Source organism: Podarcis cretensis (genome assembly GCF_951804945.1).
Source record: "Podarcis cretensis genome assembly, chromosome: 6".
NCBI classification, from domain to species: domain Eukaryota; kingdom Metazoa; phylum Chordata; class Lepidosauria; order Squamata; family Lacertidae; genus Podarcis; species Podarcis cretensis.
The window spans coordinates 24,392,212-24,402,520 of NC_137175.1; positions in this window are offsets into that span (position 1 = coordinate 24,392,212).

Sequence of the window (10,309 nt, forward strand, 5' to 3'; positions counted from 1 at the left end):
GGCTGGTAAGTGAGCATGGACGTCCTGGGCTGCTTAGATGACAAGGCCCCCTTCTTAGCCTTGCTGATGTGGTCCAAAGGAAAGCAGAGCAATATGTTTGCCATCAAATTGGCTACAGGACCTGCCAGAACGAGGCATACAAGGCGCCATCCAACCGTCTTAGGGACTCTACTTCAGATTTGTGTAGGGTTTACCCCTTAGCCTTTCCTTCTCCAAAAGATATCCCACAAGGCAGCAGGGGTTTGGGATCAGAGTTTCCCTTCTCCTAGATGGGATATCTTCCCAGGTAGATGAGCCCAACCTGTCCCTCACTTCCCTCTAAAGCAAGGGTCAGCAACCTTTTTCAGCCGACCATCCCTCAGACCATGTGGGCCGGACTATATTTTGAAAAAAAAATAATAACAAATTCCTATGCCCCACAAATAACCCAGAAATGCATTATAAATAAAAGGACACATTCTACTTATGTAAAAACATGCGGATTCCTGGACTGTCAACGGGCCGGATTGAGATGGTGATTGGGCCGCATCCAGCCCCCGGGCCTTAGGTTGCCTCCCCCTGCTCTAAAGCACATGCAGAAATTGCCTTCTTGACCGTTGGACCCACTGTTGGTCTTGTCTGCTCAATCTTCCAGAGCCTGTCTTTGCCTGCAGGGGAACTGTCTCACTCACTTAGGGTTTTAAACCCATTGGCTTCCCTCAATCTGATAAGTTCAGCAACCTCCTCTAGTAGATTCTAAGAATCTAACCCCCAACTGGGCACAGGATCCCAAGAATTGGAAGGGGCTTAGGGCACCAACCAGATTGACACCCCACCAGCCCACAACAGTATAGATGTAAAAAATAAATATGTATTATGTTTCTCCTGTTCAGCTTTTTCTGAGTTACTGTAGTTAGGCTAGCAGTCTTAGATTTTTAGTTCGACATCTGAGGATACGTAGCAGTACTTACAGCTACAATCCTATGCATTCACTCAGATGTTTACTCCACTATGTCCAATGCGGCTTAAAGGTAAAGGTAAAGGTACCCCTGCCCGTACGGGCCAGTCTTGACAGACTCTGGGGTTGTGCGTCCATCTCACTCAAGAGGCCGGGGGCCAGCGCTGTCCGGAGACACTTCCGGGTCACGTGGCCAGCGTGACAAAGCTGCATCTGGCGAGCCAGCGCAGCACACGGAAATGCCGTTTACCTTCCCACCAGTAAGTGGTCCCTATTTATCTACTTGCACCCGGGGGTGCTTTCGAACTGCTAGGTTGGCAGGCGCTGGGACCGAGCAGCGGGAGCGCACCCCGCCGCGGGGATTCGAACCGCCGACCTTTCGATCGGCAAGCCCTAGGCGCTGAGGCTTTTACCCACAGTGCCACCCGCGTCCCCCAATGCGGCTTACTCCATAGCAATTGTGTTTAGGATTGCAGCTTTAAAAATGGATAATATTATTATATATAATAACTATTTAAGACATTCCAGCAATAAACAAAGTTTTGAAATTCTCATCTGCCCTACCAGACTTTAAACACTCACGCCCCACAAATCAGCAGGGGAATGAAATTCTCGATCTGTCCTGGAGAGGGTGCTGCAATTACATGCTCCTTGTTTTACCTGCAGCAATTTAAAAGAAGAGGAAAGTTCCAGCTCCATAAATATGTTTAGAAGGGCTGCTACCACAGCAGACATCTACAATGAATATAGGTCACACTCGGCATATTTTCTTATCTGCAAAATAAATAAAAACCTTGCAATTGGTTTTAGAGTATGCAAATAATGCAATCCCTTAAAAAAAATAAAATGGCAAAGAGGAACACCGGAAAAGGATTTTGTGCCATCTTTTTTTTTAGGAACATCTTAGCACTGTAAGGGACCCTGAGGATAATCTAGTCCAACCCCCTGCAATGCAGAAATAGGGATCGAACCTGCAACCTTGGCATTATCAGCACCCTCGGGATTCTAGTGAAAAACAAAGTTGATCCTGCAATACTGAAGTTTGCTGATAATATACAAACATGGTACAGTCTGAGAAGAAGAAAAAATGTCACCCTCTAACACACGTACACTTATCAGTTACTGAAACCCAAATGCCAAATGAGTGAGTACCATGCAAACATGCTTCCTTTCCTGGCCTTAAAAACCCAGGAGATGCAGCACATGTGTGTATGGTGCTGCTGCTTTTCTCTTCCCGCAGGTTGAAAAGAAAGTTGTAGGATGTTCCAGCAGTCTGTCATGGATTTACAGAATCAAGAACTGCAAGGCCCTAGCCCAGGGGTAGGCAAACTAAGGCCCGGGGGCCGGATGTGGTCCAATCGCCTTCTCAATCCGGCCCGCGGACGGTCTGGGAATCAGCGTGTTTTCACATGAGTAGAATGTGTGCTTTTATTTAAAATGCATCTCTGGGTTATTTGTGGGGCATAGGAATTAATTCATTCCCCCCCACCCAAATATAGTCCAGCCCACCACATGGTCTGAGGGACGGTGGACCAGCCCATGGCTGAAAAAGGTTGCTGACCCCTGCCCTAGCCTTATGGTACCCATTCTGATGCAAGGGGGGAAAGGTTACAGTGAGAAGATGGAATGACAGCTTCCACCACTCTTCTGCTCACCTGGAAGACAATGTCCATTCATCCCAGATGTGCTAAGGAGGCTGCTGGCCAATCAATCACCCTGTTCCCCAGTGGCATCCCTGCCCAAGCTGACTGAGGGAGTCTCTGGTGTTGTGTTGGGGGATCTCAAAGTGATACTGCTGGGTAACTTCCATATCTACTTGCAAGATGCCATTGACATCAGGCAGGCTCCTGTGCTGTATTCATTTTGGTGCCTGCTTAAAACATTTTTCTTGATTTATATTTTGAATTTTTTAGTTACTTTTGTTTAAGTGAGCCTATCCAGTCATGTAGACGTTGCATGGGTTTTATCTCTCTGTGGTTACTATTGATTTTAATAATCTTTTGAGTGTTTTCAAACAGTTGTTTGTAACTTTTTAAAATCAATAGTGTTCATGTTTTGTTTTTGTCATCCACTTAGAAGTGTGTGTGTGTGTTTTATTAAAAAAATCAAGTGGTATATAAATTTTGTTAAATAAAAACAAACAAACAAACAAACAGCATAACAGAGTTGTGAGCTTGGTTTTTCTTCTCCCTCCCTCTGGAAATGAGGAGCTATGATTGTTTTTCCAGTAAGGCATGGCTTGGAGTCAACTAACCATACTGCTTCACAGCCCTAAAGAATGCCAAAGATGGATGCTGAGGGGGAAATATATTGGCAAACATCCAGCGCAGGCATCTTGCTGCATGCTGTGCTCAGTTGCCATGGTAACATGTGGTTGACAGATGTTTTGTGAGTAAATACGGAATGCCATCCTCAGGGGATGGGGAGAAAATTCAGTTTGGTTCACAGTTTAATGCAAGCCTACCTAATTCACACTTTCTGGAAGAATACACAAACTAAAAGGAAGTTATCCTTCACAACTTGTGTGTACAAAAAAAGCTGTATATTAGAGGACAGTGCATATGAATTGCAAGCATCGTTGAAAATAGCACACACAAGGTATTGTATTGAGTGAAAATGCATGCAAAGATGTGTATTTAAGGAAAATGCACCGTAAAATGCTGACAAAGTTTCACAAGCACTTTGAAAACAATAACTCTCAAACTCGTGGAAATGTGGTGAATTTAAGATTGGAAAAATGAGAAAGTGAGAGAAACCTGAAATGGATAGTTTTGCCCATCAGCCTTCGGCCTGTTGTCTTAGCAGGGATAATGAAGTGGCTTGCCGGTTCCTGCTCCAGGTGGATTACGTTTAGTCAAAACTCTCCACTATGACCTGTCCATCTTGGGTGGCCCTGCACGGCATAGCTCATAGCTTCTCTGAGTTGTTCAAGCCCCTTCGCCATGACAAGGGAGACTCTTGAGCGTCCCATGGACTGCAAGAAGATCAAACCTCTCCATTCTGAAGGAAATCAGCCCTGAGTGCTCACTGGAAGGACAGATCCTGAAGCTAAGGCTCCAATACTTTGGCCACCTCATGAGAAGAGAAGACTCCTTGGAAAAGACCCTGATGTTGGGAAAGATGGAAGGCACAAGGAGAAGGGGATGACTGAGGACGAGATGGTTGGACAGTGTTCTCGAAGCTACCAACATGAGTTTAACGAAACTGCAGGAGGCAGTGGAAGACAAGAGTGCCTGGCGTGTTCTGGTCCATGGGGCCACGAAGACTTGGACACAACTAAATGACTAAACAACAACAAACAGCAACAAGCCTTCAGCATCACTTTGGCCCTAAGGAGATGCAGAAGTATCCTTGATGGTTAGTCGGTTGGATAACAACATGGTAGAGAGCAGAGGAAAGATAAACAGCAGCATAGGCTGATAAGAGAGCATCAATAGCCAGATGTGGTCCATGAGTTGCCTACTGGGGAACAGGGAGGGGTGGCTAACACCCCAGAGGACAGGATCACACTTCAAAACGACCTTGACAGATAAGAGAACTGGGCCAAAACAAACAAGATGAATTTTAACAGGGAGAAATGTAAAGTATTGCACTTGGGCAAAAAAAAAAAAAATGAGAGGCACAAATACAAGATGGGTGACACCTGGCTTGAGAGCAGTACATGTGAAAAGGATCTAGGAGTCTTGGTTGATCACAAACTTGACATGAGCCAACAGTGTGACGTGGCAGCTAAAAAAGCCAATGCAATTCTGGGCTGCATCAATAGGAGTATAGCATCTAGATCAAGGGAAGTAATAGTGCCACTGTATTCTGCTCTGGTCAGACCTCACCTGGAGTACTGTGTCCAGTTCTGGGCACCACAGTTCAAGAAGGACACTGACAAACTGGAATGTGTCTAGAGGAGGGCAACCAAAATGGTCAAAGGCCTGGAAATGATGCCTTATGAGGAACGGCTAAGGGAGCTGGGCATGTTTAGCCTGGAGAAGAGGAGGTTAAGGGGTGATATGATAGCCATGTTCAAATATATAAAAGGATGTCACATAGAGGAGGGAGAAAGGTTGTTTTCTGCTGCTCCAGAGAAGCGGACACGGAGCAATGGATCCAAACTACAAGAAAGAAGATTCCACCTAAACATTAGGAAGAACTTCCTGACAGTAAGAGCTGTTCGACAGTGGAATTTGCTGCCAAGGAGTGTGGTGGAGTCTCCTCCTTTGGAGGTCTTTAAGCAGAGGCTTGACAACCATATGTCAGGAGTGCTCTGATGGTGTTTCCTGCTTGGCAGGGGGTTGGACTCAATGGCCCTTGTGGTCTCTTCCAACTCTATGATTCTATGATTCAATAGTTTTGGAGCCAGAACTATAGGTAGAGAAGGTAGCATCTCATGTCCCCTCTTTTGAAGAGCTAGTGTGCATTTTAGGTTACGAAACACCCTTATACCAGATGTAGCATCTGACATATTGTGATGGGACTGCCAAGGAATGCCTTTGAGTCTGGGGAGGAGAAGAGTCAGAGCGGGAACAGTCAGAAGGAGACGGTCAGGAAATGACGGAAGGGGGAGAGAGCAGGAGGGAGCCTGGCGGTGTCAAGGCTCACTGATGCTGAAGCAGAGCCCTAGCACCGCACAGGGAGCTCAGGGACAGACAGAGAGCCCATGCTCTCTGTTTTTATTCATAGCTTTGCCTGAATGCATGGATGTCAGATGAGAGGAGGACAGTCTTAAGATGGCGCTGGTCTTTTTCAAAGTACCAAATAACTTCCTTTCCGCCCTTACAGCTTCTAAGGCTTCTGCTTTTGGCCATAAATCTAAAAAGTGATCCAATTTCCCTCACCCCTACTCCCTACACCACCAAACTCTGTTTTTTCCCTTCCCCTTGTGACTGAAGCATGTTTATTTATTTCCTTTATTATTATCAGATGAGAGAGAGTCAAAGCCAGAAAGCTGCTGGTGCCATTAAATACCCCGACTCTCGAATTTTAATTTCTTTTTAAAGGATGGCTATAACATATAAAATAAGTGCCAGATGACTACTAAAATCTTATTTACTACACTTTGATAACTGAGTGTGCTTGATCTGTGTCCTATTACTGAGCTGCTAAAACACCATGTGAAATAGCAGGAGACCTCACCAGCAGAGAAATGGAGTTTTCCCATTGGTTTCTAATGATGTCATATTCCTGTCAGTAACATTCAGTAAACACAAGGGGCTGGGAGGTTGTGTGTGTGTGTGTGTTGTTGTTTTTATTAAAAAATGCTTAAATTCCAACTCCTAATAGCACCAACATTTCTCCATGCAGCAGGCATGACGGGAAAGATTTGGAGTAGAGAGAGTGATAAAAAGCCATTTTACTTCTCACCTTTAAACTCGTGCTCTCATTCTTCTGGCCAAGATGAGGGGTGGTCTAGCAGCCTGGAACTGAACTGATTAATATCCAGTCCACAGTTTCATGGGATCAGAAGGGGTACCTCTTGAAGCCTGCTTTCCATATGTAAATCAGAGCTTGCAAGGGATCCCTGTGAAATCAGCCAAGATGGCCAAATCAGCTCTTAATAGGCTGTGTAACCGTGATTTGGCTGATTTGCTTACCATTAATGGGCCTATCATCTGGAAGCTAAAAGGAAGTCGGGGTCGGGGGGGGGGCTTTAAGAAAATAACACTGCTATGGTTGCTGACAGCTGGGAATCTCTCTCCCCTGCCTTTGGAATGTGACAGACTTCCACTAATTTGTCAGACCACAACTGATGGCAGCTGAAGTCAAAGAACATCTGGAGGGTCATATCTCTGGACCAAACAGAACCATGGGCTGGTTCAGCAAGATGCTCTTAGCTTGCTATTGTGCAGTGGTTTTTCATCTGTGGTAATATCAATGGGTAAGCTAGCTTGCCGTTTAACCCACTGGGTGGTCCCTCTGAGTGTCTTCCATTCCCTCTCCCCTCCCCCTTCCCCACCCCAATTCCTCTTCCCCCATCCTCACCCTCCCAGGTGTTGCTTCTCCAGATATATCTATCCTTTATATATTGTTATAGCACCAGTGGAATACCTAACCCTAGACCACAGTCTGGCCTCTGAGAAAGAACAGCGGGATTCATCGGAGGGACATTTTGCATCTGGTTGGCTTTTAGGACTCCCCTTCCTCGCAGTTTCTCCCCTCCTTGTTTGTGTGTGTGGTGGGTCGCACGGCTTTCCTTGTTTGGTAAAAATTCTCTTAACAATGCCCTTTTTAGGATCAATATCTCTAGTTCTACCAGGAATGTCAGCTTGCTTCCCCCTCCTCACTTGATGCCCTTCCAAGCACTAATGGGGCTATGAAAAATACAGAACACACAGCAGGCAAACACTCCTTGACATGGCTCCTGCAACAGCAGCAGCTAATGGGTTTCCACAAGCTGCTCTCTTTTAAAAGTACATTCTCAGGCTGTTTTGCAAATGAGTTTTCAAGATCGCCTTCTCCCCCTTCCTTCTTCCTCTATCCACTCCAACCCAACCTCCTTTTCCAGGGTGCTATCTCTTGTGGAATTTGCAGCAGCAACTATTTGCCGGCCTTCCTCGGAGTCCTAAGCAGCTGCCCGGAAAGCAGGGAGTGGGGTGGGGGAAGTGAAGGAAAACACACACAAAATGGTTTTCCCTGTAATGCAAGGGGTTATGAAAGACACCTTTTGTTCCAAGAGGTCTGAAGCAGCTTGTTGTTAACCCTGCCTGCCTGCTTGCCTGAGTAAGGCAATGGACCTTTTTGGCTGCCCTGCCAACAGAAATGTTAGGGTTATTATTATTATTAAGCACTGGCCCAAATCTGCTTTCCTTATTATATGGGGGGGGGGATCTTGCAGTGATGAATTGCAGCTGGAATACTTTTTTGTGTTAAATTATGTATGTATGTGTGTACACACACATTGTTCCTTCCCTTCCAGTTGAAAGTGGAGTTTGGGCTGGTGCCTGCAGAAGGCTTTGCTTGGAAAATGTCCTTTTGCTTGTACTAAGAAGGGATTACCTTACTTATAGTCATTTATTGGATGACGTTTTGCATGGGTATCTGCTCACAGGAGCCACACATACACAGACCCATTGAAAGTGCTACTTTCCCCTGTAAAATATGTAGAAGTGGGGAATGGGAAAGGAATAGGGACCCTTGTCCCTGTGTACTTTGTCCTGACACACACACACACACACACACACACACACACATACTGCCTTAAACGTGCAAGCAAGTCGTGCATAGGCTTTGTACTTGGCTATCCATATCTGCATGAGAAGAGGCCTTTATCAACTTGACACACTGAAGGAGAAAACGAGCCTGCCGCATCTGCTACAATAACCGCTGCTGGAAAATAGACATTGAGCAGCATCTTGAGTGCATGGGTTGTTGTTCATACCACAAAAGACTCACAAGTAGCCAAACATACATACCAACCAACCAACCAACCAACCAACCAGAGTATTGTTGCAAAAGAAGAAAGAGCCCCCTCTTTGTATAGGCATGGACATCTGAAGAAAGAGCACTGATAACAAGTGTTCATACATCTGTTAGTTAAACTATGGTGCCCGTCTTACATCCATGAATTGCTCTTCCTAGGAAGTTGCCTTACAGGAAGTCAGATCATAGGTCTATGTATTCACTGTTGTCTACTGACTGATAGTAGCTGCTTAGGATTTCAGACAGTAGTCTTTTCCAGCTCTGCCTGGAGATGCCAAGGATTGAATCTGGCGCCTTCTTTCTGCATGCAAACCATGTTCTCTGCTACTAAACTTCAGCCCTCCACACAGGATTTTTTCTTGTTGAAATAGCCATTTATTTATTTTTCAAAGCGGATCTGTTTTAATTTGTGCTGTGAGCCGCCTTGGGCCCTGCACTGAGAGAAAGGTGAGATACTGAATGAATGAACGAATGAACGAATGAATAAAATAGGGGGGCAGCCCACATAATTGATCACATGACACGGTGCACACACACACCATTTGGATGGCAATGTCCATCAACTTGGGGGGGCCTCAAATATTTTATGGGGGGACAAAGACCCCTTGGCCCCTAGGAGTTGGCTCCTATGCCATTGACATACACATTTTAAACCATCTATAAAAGACATTGTGTCATATATATCTATGTATAACAAATTGTGTGTTTGAGTATTTGCAGACCAGATACTATTAACCTGTATGTTTTAAGAACACTAGAAGAGTGTTCTCTTCAAAGGTTCACATGCTACTGAAAAGAGGCTGTAAACCTTAGTTACAAAGTGGTGAAAGTTTTGAAATTATTGATATAGGAACTCAAGAGTGGCTGGTGGGAGCCATGTGGCCTGAGCTGGAGCAACCAGCTCAAACCTTTTCACACATTGAGCTTCTGAGGTAGACTGCAGTGATTACTTATTTCCTCCCAAGGTGAGGGGAAGTAGACATAGCTAAGCCTGGCAGGACAGCTTACTCTATTGTATTAACCCCTTCATGCATTAACCAGACTTAAGAATGTTGGTTATATGAGGCTGGTTATCCTACACTTACTAGGGGAAAGAGGAGAAAGGTGTTTTAGCCACCCCACCCTGCAGGATGATCAAAATGCACCCTATGCAACACAAAACCTACACTGCGGGAAGGTTGTAGCAGGGGTCGAGAAACCTGGCGAGCCATGTTTGGCTCCTAGACTTGCATTTCTCCTTCCCTGTTCTTAGTAGCAGCTGTCCCTGTCCTTAGTTGCATGCAGAAGGACTCAGGTTCTTAGCATCTCTACTTGAAAGGATCCCAGTTAGCAGGACAAGGGGAAACCTTGGCCTGAGATCTTGGAGAACCGCTGACAGTTGGACTTAGATGGATCAATGGTCTGACTCAGTATAAGGCAGCTTCAGTCATTCACTGCTAGATTGGATTCAGAAGAATTCAATCTGCATACAGTGAAGCATGTTTCGGTGCTGAGGTTGCTCTTCAGCCAGGTTCAGTTGTTGGTACAGGAGAACGAAGCTGCAGCACAGATGCATCCATTTCAACAGATAGTTAGTGCAGACGATGCAGGCCAGACACATTTCCTGCATGGTTCAGCTTGGCATTGGCCCACTGAAGGAGTGATGCTTTTGCTTTAACAGTCTTTTCAGAACTCCCCAAGGTCATTTCCTGTTCTTGGGCTGATATACAACTACCCCGAGAGAAGCCCATGCAAGGACTCCTGCTTGTGCAATGGGGCTTTCCCCTCTTTCCTTTGCCCACGTGTCCTTGCACCACTCTGGAAGGTTTGGAGAACCCCCAGAACAGGATGTAGAGGGAGGGGAGCGGAGATCTTTGCATTGGGCAAACAACATTGCTTGCGCTGATTTAACAATCTCCTTGGTGTTATGTTGAATTCCACCTTAAGTGAAGTCCCATCGAAATGAATTTGCAACACACACAC